The 19,116-nt window shown below is 28.3% G+C and overlaps 1 protein-coding gene across 2 annotated transcripts in view; it reads right to left on the bottom strand.

Annotated features, from left to right (window-relative positions):
- The window catches only part of LOC129980825 (uncharacterized), a 48,650-nt gene extending 30,329 nt beyond the window's left edge, over positions 1-18,321 (bottom strand). The window contains exon 1 of one of the 2 annotated variants that reach the window (XM_056091227.1): positions 18,017-18,321. The gene's annotated coding sequence lies outside the window, so the exon portion shown is untranslated. Of the gene's footprint in view, positions 1-3,669; positions 3,882-18,016 lie in introns of those variants that run through there. The other variant, XM_056091228.1, reaches the window with a different exon arrangement.
- Positions 18,322-19,116: the final 795 nt, after the last annotated feature.

Genomic DNA, 19,116 nt, shown 5'->3' with positions numbered 1-19,116 from the left:
TCAAGGTACAGCCCCACCAATATCGGTTAATTTGTTTTCCGTGAAATGATTAATATTCAAGAGAAGTTACTAGTTTGCGAAGCGGAAAGGGAACACCTAATGGGTTTAAACAATACTCAGCTCTTGATTGAAAGAAGAAAAAAAATCGAAAAGAACAAATGGCTATAACTTTGACGCGTGGCGGATAAATTATCCACTTACAACGATTTTTTTTATGCCTCTCGGAATAGGCGTAAATTACAAAAGACCGCGGAAATTCTACCGCCAAACGAGAACTGAAGTATTGTTCCATAAATGATCAACAGGGCTGGCAGACTCAATCTAGGCCGAGTGAGTTGATGGGTTCAAAGGGTTAGTCTGGATTGACTCGATTTCGATGGAGATTATTTGAATCGCTTGGAGATATGTAATCCCTTTCCGCTTCAGAGAATTTAGTAGCTGAGAAGGCGTAATTTAATCTTATTTCAGTGTATGTGTCAGGTTAAATTTGGGTGCAATTAACTGTTTAACTAAGTAATTGGATGATGTGAGGATTATATTTCTCAGCAAACACGTAGTGAAGAATAAATCATTTTAATTATAAAGTTGGTTTATTGCACTGGGCTCTTTGCAAAAGCCATCCCATTTTCTGAGTAGCTAGATTAAGAAACCTGTTCTGAAAAATAGTAATATAAAAACCATACAGTGAATGAAAGTGTTTATGATGATATTTTAATGTTTTCTTTTAAATTGAAAGTGCCGAAGATTTCAAAACAAAAATATAGAATCAAAAATTTGCAGATCATATTTTATCGTAAAAAATCTAAATATAACCCATGATTTTTTAAAAATATTAACCACATAAAAAAAATAACTTTTCTTCCTTCGTGCAATCAGTGCTTTTTTCGATATTACACCCTTTTAGCTCCAAACTTGCTGAAATTTACCATGCAGAGTTTAAAATCTGATTAGAATCTAGATTATTTCATATATTGATGTCAATTAGAATCTAGAATTATTTCATATATTGATATCAAATATGCCTGTAGCAAGAACCAGAAGCAAGTTTGTAAAATGAAAAAATTACTGAGTCATTGTATTGGTTTTATTTTAGCAAATAATATGATTGGTTGTTCAATAAAACTGGATACCAAGTGCTTGAACTTGAAGTTAATAATTATACCGTTTTAATCAAATTTCTCTGAAAATTTGATTGCATTTTGACATGTTGTAAGAGTTTTGTAAGAGAGACATGTTGTAAGAGATTAAATAGCTTTAAAAGTAACTGAGTAACACCTAAAATGATTTTTTTTTTTAATTTTTAAAACTTGTTGTTAGGAATGAAACAATTCGCGTTTCTTCAATTGCTCAACTAAGATTTTCATTTCAGTTAATAGAAATATATTCAGTCTTAATTAATAACAATAAAAATGTCCTCAATAATTTCATGTGTAATTCAACGTGCAATGTTTAATTTATAAAATAAAAATTTTTAAAATGATAGGAAAAATTAAGAGCAATATAAAAAATTAGAACAAACTAAAAAAGCCATAGCGTGCAATTATTTAGTAATTTAGTCTTATTTTTAATTATAATGTTTGCTTTTTTAAATAAGTGAAGACATCTTTTTCAAAATAAAAACAAATAATAATCCAAAAAAAGTACTACAAAAACGATTTGATTTTGACCTCCATCGAGTATTCAAAACTTACAAGTTTTAACACTCATTTCTTCTCTTGAGCAACATTTTCTTTAATAAAATAAATCTTCAAAACTTCCGGATCAGTAACATTTAACCTTTAATTTAAAATGACGCATAGTATAAATCGAAGGAAGCAGTTTTAATGATCATATTGTATGCTGGTAAACAGTTTACAATTCCCATTTTTGATTCCAGATTGCCGAGGTCTTTACTATTCAACTGAAATACAATAGATTTTTTAAAAAGAATTTTAATTGGCTTTTCAAGCGAGCAAATTTAATTTGTAAATTTTAAATTGATGTTTTATATAGGTCATGGACATATGACACCACCCTCAAACATTTCATTGTCAGGTGCGACAAGCATGACGTTCAGTTTACGTTCGATCAATCATTCTTTTTCCGAAAAAAAAAATTACAGTTTTCATTCAAGATTATGCAGGTGAATTTGCTTTTCCAAATAAATAAATAAAGTTTGCAATTGTTTACAAAAGAACCTGCACGAAGACAAAGCGTTCCCATGTTCACCCTGACATCGCCCAAGGCCCGTCAGAAAATAAACCCTTTGCATAAATTAAGCTTCGCCATAAGATATAAGAAAATCCAGTTTGGGAAAAAGTAGCGGCGGGTAGACCTGTGCACACAGTTTGCAGATTTTAAACGTGACCTGCGACTCAAGGTGAAAGTCTGTGCGAGTAGCTGAATCCCTGGCTTGGGAACAAAAGATAAATCCACCCACAGCGCTGAGGTAACTGGGCCAATGGAGACGGGGAGTTTGAAGAAGATGAGATAAAGAAGCTCAGCGACCCTTCGAGCCGCCATCTTGAGCAGCATCTTCGGATGCGTCATCATTATACTTTTTGTGGTCAAGTAACCACAAAAGAACACGTAACGCTCCAAAGGAACCTTATCTCGAGGACTGATCAGTAGCGCATCGGCTTTTGCCTTGCTTTTATTTGTTGCAGCACCTGAGTGGGTTGGAGCGGAATGATTTCCAAACAACCATAATTTAAACAAAGGGTCATATTCAGCCAGTATCTCTGTCAGTCAAAATTCTGGACGTCTACGCAAAAGTGTTCTCGATTCATTATTGGAGGATTTTTCTAGAAAAGAAATCTAGTATTGGAATAAAAAGTAAAAAGATTAAATTAATATTCGAATTCTGAATTATTCATCTTATGAATCCTGATCACGTCATTAAACTTCATAATTAAGACTACATTCGTTATTCTAAGCAACCAATAATCAAATGTAAGCGACTTCGTTTAAACAAATGGTGAGTTATTGTTCCGTATGAGCGATCTGAATCTAACTAATCATTAAGTACATATTTAGATTTGAATCTTTACCACATAAGAAATGTTTGCATTTATTTTCCATCATTCTGCCCTACTATTTCTTTTAGATCTAAATTGCATATTAATGATTGAATAAATATATATATTACATACTGCATTAGATAAGATCAGAATTTTTTTTTTTAAAGAAATCTATTAATTTTTTATTTGACCATTAAATTTCATTCCAAATCCTAAAAAAACTACATGGGAAACTCAGAGAAAAAATAATAGACCTAAAGGAAACCTTAATCTCGTAAATAAATTTAAACGTAACAATTTTAAATAATTGAATAAGTTATGGCAAAATATGTATGAAAGCTGAAGAAATAACTAAATACAGATAAAAAGAAAAACATTAATAACTTACAAAATGATCAGGAATTGATATATAAAAAAAGAAAAATCTAATGAAATTCATTGCTAAAGGATGTTATATCACAGATGCAAAGGTAATTTTCTTTTAATAAAATATGTGAAAGTATCGAATATTATAATTCTTGAAGAAAAGCAAATTATATTAGATTTTTACCCATATATATTAACACTTACAAGACGCTTTGGTTAATAAGTAAAATTTTAAATATACATATATAAATTTTAGGAAAGGCTAAGAAATTATGGAATCGGTTAAAAATATGAAGCAACTCACATAATCCTTAAGAGAAGATGTTGTTGAATTAGTTGTCCAGCAAAACCAAATAACATTAGTTTTGTATTTAATAACAAAAATGCAAAAAATTGAAAGTATTTCATTCATTGGATTGTATTGATAGTTTAGATAATATAACACAATCAGGTTATTAAAGACAGTTACAGGCAGTGTTAAACGATTTCATCTTCTGTTTCGCGTTCAAGGAAAAGATTATTGGGCGTTCTGAATTTATGTAAGTATGTCACTTGGATCCGTCTTAGAGGCCTTCCCTTTTCATCATCGAAGTGAAATTGCGAGCATGTGAAGCAATTCTGTCAGCAATTATTACAACATAATGGTTTCGATAAATGCAAAAGTCGAATCTATAGACAAATACAACGTCCGTCTTAAGAATGATTCCCTGTCTGTAGCGGATGTAATACAATTAGTGTTATGAGTTTTCTTTATAATATTTCATAAAAAAGCATTTATTTAGAATACGATAGGCTAAAATACGAGAAATGCGAAGCAGTATTAATCATTAAAAATGAAGATAATTTTATATTACGTTTTTACTTTCTCGTATACGTAATATAGAGAAAGTATAATAATCGTCAAAAAATTCTAACTTGATATTTTGACGAATCTTACCGTTTTAGACAGTTCGAAAAAATCATTTTTAGAAAATGTCCGTCTGTCTGTGACAAAGATAACTCAAAACCGCTTTGAGCTAGAATGGTAACTATATAACGACTGTTGTTAAAATTAAAACTTCATGTATCTGTGCAATTTCCTTCATAGATAACTGTTGTTCTAAATTGATGAAACAAATATTCTAATTTTTTTAATGCAAACATTTGCTTTCAAATCAAATGTATTTATTTTTTATTAAAAATTTTCAAGTAATTAATATTTCTTCATTATATAATTTTTATTTATTAAGGCGAAATCATCTTATTGTTTCATTCCTTGAGAGAAAAGTCACATAATTGAAGTCATTTGAATACATTAAGTTACTATAAGAATAAAGTTCTAATTTAAATAGAAGGAAGAAAAAAACAACATGAGCTATTACTAAAATCACAGGAGTTTTGAAGGATCTGGAGCCATAAGTACTAAAAAAAAAAATAGGAAGAAAAGAGAGAGAGAGAGAAAAAAAAAGGAAGAAAAAAGAACATTAAAGTACAGCAGCTGTTTCTGAGCCGATGTAAGACGAAAAACTTAACTGAGAAAGATGAAAACGGTATATGAATCAGAAAAAAAATTAATTACAATTACCTCCAAAATATAGCTTCAGGACAAACAATAAACGATCCATTTACATTGGCATACGGAAGTGTAATGGGTTATTAGTTAAATACAGATTTGGAATTTTCAGAGTTCATTATGCAAGATATCCAAACAAATAAAAAAACAAAAAGAAAAGAAATGTTCTCACATTCACAAAACCTGTTTAGTCGGAGTTTTTTCTTTTTTTGCCATTAGACTTTCAATGTTTGTTCTGTTATACGATTTGCGCGGGAATCTTTATCGTCTGCTGCAGGTTAAATAACATCGCTGTTAATTCTAAGATTTCGTCTAGCAAATATAGTTAGTTATATCGTTTATTTGAAATGTGAGAGAAAATTAAAAAACAACTTTATGTCAAATTTTTTTCTTAATCAAGTAAAATAAAAAAGTTGTTTAAAAATTTTTTTAATAAAAAAAAATCTGTATGTATCCGTTGATTTTCTGTTTTAGTAAATCTTGGTGGCAATCTCAGTTAGTTAAAAACTAAATATCAAACCAATCTCTCCTTATCTGTTAGAAACTAAATATCATTAAGCTTAAATGTAATTCGATGATAAGATAAAAGAATTATTAATTACATTTTAACATGCTAAAAAACACTCTCTTAAAAAAGAATGAATAACTTTAAAGATAGAAATATTTTCTGATGATTTCGTTTGTCATAATTAAAAAAAAACTGGACAGTTTTATATACCTGCCTAATTGAATGAATAATATGTATATTGTATTTGATTATATTATTATCTAGAAAGGGAAGGGTAAAAATAAATTGCTATTCAGTTCCAAGGCAAGCTGGAAAAAAAAATAAGAAACAATCGAATGTGGAAATGTTTGTTGAATAAAAGCTTAGTTTCTACAAAATTCTGATATATGATTGTAAATAAATAAAAGAAAACAATGGGAAAAGAGTTTAATGTCTGAATCGAAGAAAATGCGTCTGTGCGATTACTTCTATAAGTTGAGGACATAAAATTCTTTATTTCCGCCAAAATTCTTATTCTTTTGTTTTCATTCATCGAAGGATACGCCACTTTTCCAAAATTTATACGGAATACACGGGCGAGGATAGGTTATACTCAAATACGTCCTTTTTGATAGTAAGTAGTTTGTGGAATCAAACACGGGTCAGTGATACTGACACCAAATTCTATGAATGAAAATCGTGACTGAAAAAGCACAGTTGTAATATAATCCTTTGAAACCCAGCGTTGTCTGAATGAAGTGGCTATAAAAAGTTTATTTTTATTTATTGTGGTCATTTTCTATTTTTTTTTTCCAGAAAAAAAGAAATTAAAAGGTGTATATACATTGTACAAAATTTGAAAGGTTTCTAATATATAAAAATAGTATCCGATTTTGCAGTAATTCATTTTTTTAATTAACTTTCAATATTGCACGCTGTACCATATAATATAAATAAATAATTAATCCAAATAAAAATAATAATTCCGATAAAAAAAATTTTGAAATTTAACATTATTCAATTTGATGTTAAAATTTTAGAATATTCTTGAATTATTTAATTTTATTCTTTAGAAAACAAATTTATTTTCTTACAAAAAATCATCAGAAAAATCAAAAGTTATTTGTTAAATTTTGAATTATTCTTAAATACATTATGAGTTAAAAGTTATCTGTTTTGATCTGATAGTTTTCATCAAAAACTATCAGATCAATTTATAATAGAATGGATTGCTTTTATGGCGTTGAGCCACATCTTCAGTTTTTAGTCAGAAAACACAAATTCAAACAATTATTAAATTTGTTTTCAAGGCAAGTATCTGGGAAAAAATATTTTTCAAAATGATATTAGACCCTAATAGTAAAAGCCAAAGTTATATAATGTTTATTAAAGATTGACATAATTAAATCAGTATTTTTATATGCAATTATTTTTTTAAATATATATTTCTTTCCACTAATATTTAAAATGTTATTCGTATTAATAAATATGTTAAAATAAAAATTTAAAAAAAAATCACTATAAAATGTCTTTAGGCACGTTAATGTCTTCATCTATCAAAAAAAGGATAATAAAAATTGAAAAGTTTATCATGGAATTTTGCCTCTACATGACAAATTCACTTTCTCCTAATCCTTTGAACATCAAGACAAACTCTTCCGTTTCGCTTCAGTTCTTCCACCCAAGCTAATCGTCCTCAGGCCATTGGACTTATACGTAATTGCGGGTACAATCAGTGACCATAAAATCTCTACGCCAAAACAATACATGCGTAACCTGAGCCGAAGAACAGTTGTAACGTCTGCCTTTCCTCGCAGCAGGAAAAAAGGCAAATTATTTGCTCAGAATAAGTTCGATAACTGGAACCGACACTGTCTTAAGTAAAGTCTGTTCGGTTTATTTGAATGATTAAAATTCAATATGTTTGCCAAAAGGCTTATCTAGGCTGTATATTGAAATGAATTCTAAGTATCTGCGTCATAACATAGCGGTAGAAATGATTCAATATTAACTTTATTTTTGTTCATTATAACGAGCAGACGTCTTCAGATCATAAATTCAAATATATATTTATATTCCTTCTTCAAAGAGCATGTATTATTTCTGAGAAAAAGAAAACCACAGAAGTTTAAAGTAAATGAAATGCTGTTTTTAACAAACGACAATTTTTCAAATTCAGAATTAGATTTGAATTCACTTAAATTAATAATAAATATATGTGTGTTTTAGCAAACGATAATTTTTCAAATTCAGAATTAGATTTGAATTCAATTAAATTAATAATAAATATATGTGTGTTTTAGCAAACAATAAATTTTCAAATTCAGAATCAGATTTGAATTCAATTAAATTAATTATAATTATATGTATATATGGATTCAATTATAAATCTATTATAATATCATTTAATCGAAAATGTTTGGTCGGTATTTTTATTTATCTTTTCGGTCATTTGTTGGTAATAAATTAATGAATAAGAAGCAAATTTGACGGCAACTGCTGGAGAAAGTTTCTTATTTGTAAACTTTTAGAATGTCCTTTCTCTTGATTAATAAATACTAAGTTCGATAATAACTTTTTTTCAGATAAACTGTAAGAAAAAGAGAATAAGTAGGGCAAAATCGTAAAGAAATAATTTTAGTATATCGTAACTTCTGATCAATCTTGATACCTATAAAAGAATTACACAAAATCAATAAAACTCTCGTGTGTAGTATTTTATTGCATGTTTACTGAAAATAAAGCAAAAAAACAAAGATGGGATTCACTTTCCGATAAGAAATAAAGATAATGAATAACTACTAAAAAATACTATGTATTTTCGCTATCGGAGAATACATTCTTTCTGTAAATTACCAACTTAAATAATGATGGTTTAGAATATATATTCTCAAAACTTTCTCTCTCCCCCCCCCTTCTTTTCTTTTACTTTCCTATTTCTAAAAATATAAAATATTTCATTTTTAAAAAATGTTTTTCTTTAAAAATCTTCAATTAATGAATTTCTTCCAATTAATAAATTTTCTTCAATTAATGAATACAGAAAGGAATACAAAAATTAGAAATAGGTTTTGGGTTTTAAAAAATGAAAAAAAAAAAAAAAAATAGTACAAGAAATATGATTGAAAAATTTGGAGGAAAGATAGTTATTTAGAATTCTATATTCTTTTTGTTATCTATGTATTTCTGAGAACTTTCTTAAATAATATTTTAAACCTAAAACAGCACTTAAAAAAAGACGTACATAAAACTCAACTTTATGTGATCTAAAGTTGTTTCTTTAATCCACCCAATAATAATAATAATAATAAAAAAAAAAAAAAACCGTTAAAGTACCGTTTTTCAAACGATCCGGCTTCTTGAAAAGAACACAAAGAACTTTGTGGTTTCTATCGGAATTTCATTCTTTCTTTCTACTACGGTAATAAATGTGGCCCTTAGGCCTCTGGTTTCCCTTCCATGGGGGATCACACATTGGTCTAAAGAGCCATTTGGGGGTGTGCCAGAGTGAGCAATTCTCAAGAATGTTAAGTATTTCCTTTACCCTCCGAAGTCTAAGCAAGCGGCCTTTTTTTTTTTTTTGCCCCATACCTGTAATATTTTTTGCTCTCTAAATCTCCAGCATTAAGAAATGTTTGAATCTATCATATCATAAAGTATTCGCTTTTACGACATGATTTACTTTTTTATAGAATACCAAGCTAGAAATTTATTACATATTTATCCTATGTTCCCTTATATACATATAATTTTTTTTATCGTAGAAAACATTGCTAGAACTATAAAAATCATTATAATAAGATATTCTATGAAATGGCAAATTAATTACTAAATAATCATTGTACTATTTCATATCTGTAAGAAATTCATTAAAAATTCGTTGAAAAGCCAAATAAGTAGCATAAAATTCGTTAAGTATTTTTATACTATTCTATACTGCCAAGAGTTACCTAATGGAAAGGTACCTCGAATATATATGGACTATGCTTTAAAATAGTGCTAAAATAATATATTATGATAGATAGATGGTCGCAAATCGCAGACAAAATATGTCTGATTTGGCTTCAATATATAAAATAAATGCATTAAAATTTGTATCCCCTTTGACCGAGACAAGAACCCTAGCATTTATAAACCTTTACTCCTTAATTACTGTTCAGAGATGCTAATTTTTTTTAAATCTCATTTCATTAAATCAAGAAAATTTGTATTTACTGAAATTACTTACTATCTTATAAATAAGCATTCTTTTATGAAGATTTCACATTATTTCGTATTTCACAGTCGCATTGTTAGGTAAAATCAAAATTAAACCTTTAGTAAGGGCTAGATTATATATATATATATATATATTAAACCATTATCAACATAGTCAGTACGGAACCTGGAATAATTTTCTTCTGTATGTATACGATATGCGAACAGGACTATACCATTCAAAAGAATGTAAGGGTGGATTCTAGAAAACGAGGAGAGTCCCCTTCTCGGCACAGGAAGTTGCTCCAATTCAGCAAGTGGGGGAATATACGAAACGAGGATGTCAAAGTAGGAGCACACACCTGCACAGTCTCTTACAAAATAGAAGGAAGTCAGTGAAGAGCAAGGGCAAAAGATAAAGGATTGACGAGAAGACCTGTAAGCACACCTGGAAGGCATTAGGCAACAAAAGAAAGTGAAGGAATACACGCCTTTTGAATCTGCCCTAAAAGGGACATTAAGACAAGATGGAAGTTGAAAAGTCAGTACTGTATTCCAAACACAGTATTAGTGGATATTAGTAACTTAAGAAACTATTTCGAAAAAGATGTTATGGGAAACATACAAAGAGAAATAATAAATAAGTTAAGTTTTACATTTAAATTAATACTCATTCTTCAAGCCTATCAAAAATTTTCTTACAAAAGATCAATAATCACAGAGAATCTAATTTAAACTTAATTTATTTCCAAAATTTTATCTGAATTTAACCCATATTAACTTAATTCGAAAATGTTTCTTATTTCCCGATCCCATTCCACCTTTTTTTATTATTATTATTATTTTATAAATGCGCCCAAAGCTCTGTAAAAATGTTTAAATCAGCGGTTTACACTCTCAGAGTGAAGGGATAAAAATGTGTCGATCTAAACAAATTCTTCTAAAAGATCTCTGTAATTCTCTTATCTAAATTGACGTGAAAAGAAATCCCTATCAGAATCTCACAGTATATAATCATAGGGATAAATATTTCGTTCACTCTTTTCTCTTTTCACTCTTGTGTTGTGATGTAGACATGCCTTGTTGCTTCTTACTTCTACATAGATTATGCCTTCCGGGATGGAATAAAGCGAAGTTTTAAATTACAAAAGTGTCTTCTCTCTTCGGCCACGAAACTGTTCAAAAATTATGTGTTTACATACATGTGTGTGTGTGTGTGTGTGTGTGTGTGTGTGTGTGTGTGTGTGTGTGTGTGTGTGTGTGTGTGTGTGTGTGTGTGTGTGTGTGTGTGTTGTTTGTTTTAAGAAACAAAATACAATTCGATATCATTAGATTTCTTGATGAAATTTTACAAATCTATAAAATTCCATGTTGTTCTTTTTCTACACTGCAACTAAATTTTGAAGATAAAAAATGTATGTTCTTAATGAATATATATTGCTTTTCGTAAATTTTATACTATTTCATTTTATAAATTTCAAAACATTATCAGTCTTCCTAGATCATAAAAATATAGGTTTCAAAACTTTATAAAGCACATTCTACATAAAATTAATATTTAATAAATAATTTTAAATTATATTTACCGAGATTTATGTTTTAAAAAACCAATTTGGTTTTTTTAAAAATTACTTAATCTTTTGTACATGATGATTTTGCAGAAAATCAATTTATGGATCAATAAAATGATTTCAATAGAATAAAACTTTCAATTTCAAACTTTCAAAAATTTATGAAAAACTTAATCAAACGACGAAGCACAACCTGTAGCAAAAATAATATATCTTAAAATTGTGAAAAAAAACATTCTTTAACGTAACTTTTCCTTATTTCAAATCGTTCAATCTATAATTCATATACACGAACAAAAACCAGCGAGCAATTTAAAGGTACTGAACTCTTGAAAGATGGCAGTGGGAGTCAGTCGATCATTTTTTTTTTTTTTTTTTTTTTTTTTTTTACTATATATATCCATTAAAAGTCACACCTCCAAAAAAAAATGTACAAGAAAAAGGCAGGACTTGATATGAAGAAAACACCACACGTAGACAAACTGGTACCTTCCTTACTCCCATATATTTCACAGCTCTTCCCAATTCAGTTAACGAAGCGTGAAAAAAGCATATTTTCTTCCATTTATAACACGGGAGAAAAGTAAGCTTTCCCTTTCTTCAATTCCAGTAATATCATCTGTTATCGCTTAAAATCACATTCTCATAAGCAACAAATGAAACTGAAAATACAAAGAAGTTCTCACAAATAAAAATATCATTCGTATCGCTTGAAAAGTAAGCTAATAGATATGTAATAAAGCTTTATTCGTTTCGCATGAGTTGGTCATGAATTTATTTTAAAACATGGGAGATTATTAAAACCGTTTTCCAAATAGCGTTCCTTTATTTCTAATGTCTCTCTAAATGTAATGCTATGTAAGATATTAATTTATTGAATAGAATTTCAGGCCATGGAGAATCAGTATATTAATTAAAAAATGAAGACATCATTATTAATATAATATTAGTTAATTATTAATTTATTATAAACTTTTTTATTAGAAAATTATTTTTTTTAACTCCATGTCTTTCATTTTTTAAGCCACTCCATATATTCCACTTTAGATAAGGTGGTGTAAAAAATTATTTAATTTACGAAACATTTTGCGACCTTCCTTTCAGATTCTTCAAAATAAAAAACAAAATTAAATTTGAAAAAGTTAAATTAAATTTTTTTAAAAATTTGATTCACTTTTCGTTGTCTAATGTTATGATTCGTTCATTTTTTTCATTCTTAATATTGCATTTTTTTTTTTTTTTTTTTTTTTTGCGGAAATATAATCGCACAATTTTTTCCGTCTAAAAAAGCGATGCGGGTGGAAAAAACTTTTAGAAGTCTTGTTACAACGAAATTATTTATAAACAATTATTTTTAAATAATTTTTTAAAAAATGAGTAATTCGTGCTAAAAAAGAAAAGAAAAAAATATTTTCTACATAAAAGCATATGCAACTTTGAACGTAGAGGTTTTAAAATAACTACTTTGCCTTAATGTCTTTTATTATAAAGATACACATCCAAATAAACACAAATTCAAATTGATACTTTCCTTCTTTGAAGCATTCGATATGTTTACCAAACAATTGTTTCTCAGAAAATTGAATTTTGGTCTTTTATCTAACAGCAATTTTAATATAACCGGAAATATTAAATTTTATTATACTTAAGAATGGTCACTCGAAATCACGATTCTTTCTTCCATCTCATTGTTGTCTAAAATCAAAATAACTGAAACAGTTATCGAACCTTACTTTCGAGTCACACTGCCACGGTGCCCTAGGAATAGAATCGAGTTCTAAGTCCACAGTCCAATTCGATTCATTGTTATATCAAAGATATGAACGAAATGTTTAATGCATATTAATTCTGAACTAAAGTCAAACGTCTTCTTAATAGAATAGCGTGGAATGATGGCTTTGAAACATTCATATATCGTACTATTCCTTAAATCAATGTCCAAAATTTATATTTTGATAAACAGAATAACTTTAGTAAGGACTTATTTTAATTTATATTAAAAGTATAGTAAAAATAAAATTATTTCATCCATTACGATGCTTTCCACTTAAGCATAGAAGGAAAATTATTTTGTCACATGAGTGTTATTGAAAGAGGGGAAAAAAAAAGTCGACCTTGAAAAGATAGCTGAAAGAAAAGAAAAATAATTATCAGCAAAAAGTAAATTTCCGTTTTTTTTAAAGCTGTATTAGATATACAAAATAAGTTCCACGTAAATAAAGTTGATTAAATGTGATTAATAAGATGCGGTTGATTACTTTTATTCCAAACTTTAGAAACAACTGACTATTTTTATCATCAATTTGCATAAATTGACAAGATGCCCTACATTGTCCAATTTTTTAAAATTATTTTTCTGTAAGCAGTTGTCATTAAAAATTTAACTTCTAATTTTTTAAAAGTTATCGTCTGAAGAATTCTCTTCCGCAATTTTTAATATACATACAAAGTACCCCTAGATCAATGTCGATAAATAATTTGAAAGAAAAATAACAAAAGTAATAGCAAAATACCTATGCGTTTTTATCATTTAATGATTTTATAGAAATTTAAAAATAACAATTTCATTGTTTCTTATATTTTTTTCACGTATTTATTCATTTATAAAATTAAATTCGATAATCTCTATACAAAAAAAACCCAGTAATGCGAGATGGGTGTTCAATCCGCTCCCCCCCCCCCTTCCTGGTCGAAATGCAAAAAATCTGATCAGTTTAATTAAACAGAACTGTAAATTCTAAGGAGTTCTTCCTTAGTTAGTCCAACAATATTTATTTATTTCCTTGGTCAAAGATCATTTTCTTAGTTAATTCAGAAATATCAATTTTTATTTCCTTAGATATTTCATTCATTTACTTATTTCCTTAATTAGTCCAGTAATGTTCATTTATTTCCTCAATTAATTTCAACCATTTATTTATTTATCCCTACTCTACTTAATGTTCCAGACTAAGTAATGGATTTTCAAACATCCCCACACGAAATTCAGAAAATATGACCAATTCAATTAAGAGACAGTATTGTAATTCTCAGGATTTCCTTAGTTAATTCAGCTATGAACAATAAAATACTTTCACGTGCTTGATATAAACCACATGCAGCAGCGAAAATAAAAGAAGAGCTCTACATCCACTTTTATGTACCAATAATTCATTTACCGTGTCATGTTTCGCTCTCTGAGTGACCACCAAAAGAAAAAAGAACGTAAAAAAATATATCCGGACATGGTGCAATGCAATAAATAAGAATTGGAGTGGTGTGTCTTCAGTGACAACTGGGTGTAACCGTTAGGACAGGAAGTGAAATAAAGGTTGAGGTTTGTTTCTAACTCGCTATATTTTTCCCCAAACGGATGGACAGCTTAAACATTCTCAGGTATATCTGAAAACCATGGGCTTAAGTTGACATGCAATAAATTGATAATTTTCAATACAATTACAGTTTAATTTAACTATAATAATTCTAGAGTATTTTGTGCCAAGGTTGAAGTTAATTAAACTAATTATTGCTACCCCCCAAAACATTAAAACGATATTTGAATTCCACTTTGAATCGATTGATTGTCTATTAAAACCATACTTAACTCTTTGCACTTGGAAAAGTAATTCGATGTATAGTTATTTATCTAATACAAAAATTTGTTTATTGCTCTGAAAAATAAATATATATAATTGTTAATTAAATAAATATATATAATTTAGTTATTAAAGTGTGCTTCCCTTTGTATTTTGTTATCTGTATTACAAACATCGGTAAGATGAAAAATGGGAACAAATTAAAAATTGTCATTTTGCTGTGATCAAATTATTCTTAGTATTTTATGAACTTTTCCGAATAAAGAAAATCATATCAACAAACCACTCATTTTCTGATATAACTTTTATGGTATAAAATTTTAAAGTTATAAATTAAGATCTTTTTTTGAAGTTATTACCGAGAAATGGAATCGCAAAATAAATTAATATGATAAAAAAATATATTATAGCGAAAAATTTATACATATTTATTTACAAATAAATCATGAAATGGAAACATCTGTTATAAAAATATAACAATTTTTCCAAGACAAATTAGACGTCAGTAACGGCGTTTGAAAAAATAGATTAAAAGAGTAGGCGAGCGCCAATGGTTCCGGTAGCAAATAAGAGAAAACAAAAACGCAAATAAAACCGAAAGGGAAGGCAGCATAAACGCTTTTCATGACTCATTCTGTCCACCTGCTATTCCCATAAAAAGCCCTTATATCCGACACGCACAGAAACACTCTCCTCTCTCGAGCAGATGATACATTAGTTGGAGAGACATGATACACCAGAGATTATTGTCCCCGCAGTGTAACTTTATTTTTTTTTATTATTATTTACCCGTTTATATTACAAGTGAAACTTTCAAAGGAGAATTCAGCAGGTTAAAAGAATTTCTGGCTATCTTTTTAAGCTCTTTTTTCAAGTGTAATATAATTATTTTCAAGTGTAATATAATTATTATTAATAAATTCTAAAAAAAATAACTATAAGAATGGGAGACCATAATAAATCTCTACATTCATAATATAATTAACAAACGAATTAGAGAAAAATATAGTTTTCTATTCTTGAAATCTTAAATAAATTAACTTCCGTATACAGATAGTATTTTAAAATTCATTAATAGGCATTCTTATGTAAAACATTCATTGGAGAAACAAACGCGGTGTTCTTTATTCTTCATGATTTTAATGACATAGACTAATTTTTATATATTATAAAGATTTCTTTATCAAAGCCATGACGAGCTCATCGCAGCGTACTAACAAAGAAGACAAAGTCAGGAAAAAAAAAGAGACTATGAAAAAGCATTTTGAACTTATATAGTTTTAGAAAAGAATCTGCCGACACAGCATTTTGGTTCTTCTAAAGCCCCGTTCCGACGGCCTGTTGCCTTTACGGATATGGTCGTAAATCTGTCAACTGACCCATTGTAAGAGCACTCCCCCCACCAGTGGACGTCGGTCGGGATCTTCCCGGAAATTGTCGATCAAATGAGCAGACATCAAAGAACCCCGGAAAAACATAAGAGAGGGGAAAGAGGGCAAAATGTGCCTGTCTGAGGATGCGCACGAGCCGTTGGAACGGGGCTTCAGGATGTCCACTTCGCGCCCTCCACTGTAATTAAAGTTACAGCAGAATCGGAGTTCGAGTGATAAGGATATTTAGGGTGTGAAAATTTGTAGAAGGGGTGCTAGCTAGTTGTCATCCTCATCATCACACCAGATTTTAAATTTATGAGATCAATTCCAAAATATCCGTTGAGTGGATTCAAAACGAAATAATAATATAAAATAAATTTAGGATTGTTATGCACAAATTTACATTCGCAATCGATCGTCTAAAAGTATAACTTTCTTGATTTAACAGAATTTTTAACTGACAAAAAACAAAGCAGGCAGATGTGAATGACCAAATCATTGAATAGTTTTTAATTAAACTTAACACAATAGTGTTTTTCAGATGATATTACTGATGTACACTGTCAGATTGCAGGAACTTATCATAAAATATTTACCATTATTGCTGCTATGGAATTTTTTATTTATATTTTCTATTCATTGTGAATGAATCCAAATAAGGAAATAAAAAAAATGATAGAATAAGTTAAAAATAACAACAAACCTTAAAAGTGCTTTATAAAAATCTATCATTTTTTGATAAAAATTCAGAAAAAATTTTAATGAAGAAGTAATTTGTCTTCATTTTAATGATGCTTCAAAAATTATATTAGCAATGATTGGATTAACTTTAAATGAAGCTACAAAAGCTTTAAAACTTTAATATTATAACTCCTGAAAACGCCATCCTTAATATTATAAATGACACAATGGTTTAAACCTTATTAAATATTAACTTTAAACCTAAAGGCAAATTATAAACTAGATTAGGTATCACAATTTAATAAAACAGTAAATTTTATGACATAAAGGTGCTTTAAAAATATATCCTAAATAAAATATTATGTAAAATCAGTGCAAAGAAAAGCCATTAAAAATTAGAAAATTTTTCTTAAAGATTCCATTCTATGATTTTTCTTAGTTATGAAACAATTAATAATTCATTAAAAAATTATACATGCCTAAAAATTTTTTAGAATTATAAATAAATAAATGATTATATTTTAAATAATAAATTATAGCTAGTATAATCATTTAATGATTTATAAGATCTTTTTTAAATGTATGTGTTTTTAGTGGATGTCCATAAAAAATAATGGAGTCAAACTATAAAAGACTTCTTAACATTTGATCATGTAAAAGCCAAAATTATATATGTTCAAACTCAAAGTCTTTTGTCAAAACAGCAATAAGAATTAAAATCCATGTAAATAAAGTTTTCTAAAGTAGAAGTTAAGTAAAGTTAATAAGTTAATAAAGGGCTTTTAATAGTTACAAAAAAAATTATTTTTCAATCATAAAGAAAATAAATTGTACCCTCTATAATATAAACATCGATATATAAGCGATAAGAAAACCTTTATACTTCTCCTTTCCAGTTCTGCCCTTAGTGTCAACTGTAAGAAATAACCTCAACACTAATAATTTATATTAATTTTCTGTGATACAATGAATTAACTATTTTTATTGATATTTATATCTGAGGGGACAGAAAAAAAACTTTAAAAAAATAAAATTCTTTTATTTTTATTTTGATTCAAAAAATTTTAACTCATTAAAAATAAATTAGTTTTAAAAGTTTCTGATGAAAAATATGAATAAAGTAATAATCAAAAAACTGTTATTCTCAAACTGGCATTGGAAATGAATACAATAGCTCCAACTTAAAGATAAGAATTTAAAGAAGTTATCTCTTACCTCGTTTTTCCAAGCATCTCTGTCGTTTTCTTATCTGTCAAATCACTTATCCGAAAAAAAAAACTTAACTTGTCAATGTTCCAAAAAGTTTCGCACAATTCCGCATGTCTCACCATCCACAAAAAAATATAAAATCCCCTTGAAAACACCAGAAAAGTGATGGAATAAGTTCGAATGCATGCACTTTCAGCTGATGTATCCAATTCGAAAACAGAGAACAAAAAACAAATAAAAATAACAATCCGAACACCGACGGAACGTAAGCTCAACCCACGAAACGAACGACCGAACTCTTACTACGAGAATCTCGGCGACAGTGTGTACACACGCGTTTACCTGAAGAAGGTTGCTATAGCGGGAACAAGTTCTGTCTGAGTTTATTGGCGACTGTTTTGGCTAAAAATGGCGAGATTCATCCGCGCCTTTTTTAAATGGAGCCACAAGTTTCGTTCGAATATGAAATATAATTGATTTCGATTTCATTGTAAGAAGATTATGGTTCCTCCTTTAACTTGGGTAATAATTTATAGATTGATGTTATCGCACTTTTTTTACGGGTAAAAAAGTGAGATAACATCAGTCAATAAATTGGTTAATAAATATCCTTTGTTTTTATCCATACTAGTAAATAGAATTGTGCTTTAGCTAAACAGAAAAACGAATAACTTTCGTTTTTTAAAGTAACTGTTGTTCTCAAAATAAAATAATAATTTGTTTATACATCTGCTATCCTGTGTCAATATTTTTTTTATGTATTATGGAAATTGATCGACACAGTTTAATTCATAAATGGATTATAATATAAACCTAAAAAAAACTATAATAAAACCTAAAAACCTACCCTATTTATAATCTTTCTTTTTTATTTTCTGACATCATTTTGTTTATAGATCATTGTTAAGTCTTATTTTTTGCATTAAAATTTTATGTACTTCCATGAGGCGAGCAATTTGCAGAAGAATTAATGATAAAAAATATCTTTTCAAAAATTTAGAACTCAGTAAGAAGAAATCATGGTTCTTTGGTATTCCATTTTTTAAAGATTATTTTATATTTATTTCCGAACAAATTTGTCAGAGGAACACATTTTATCTTATAAA

The sequence above is a fragment of the Argiope bruennichi genome, chromosome 8, assembly GCF_947563725.1.
Source record: "Argiope bruennichi chromosome 8, qqArgBrue1.1, whole genome shotgun sequence".
NCBI lineage: Eukaryota > Metazoa > Arthropoda > Arachnida > Araneae > Araneidae > Argiope > Argiope bruennichi.
This window is presented reverse-complemented; position numbering and strand designations above follow the sequence as displayed.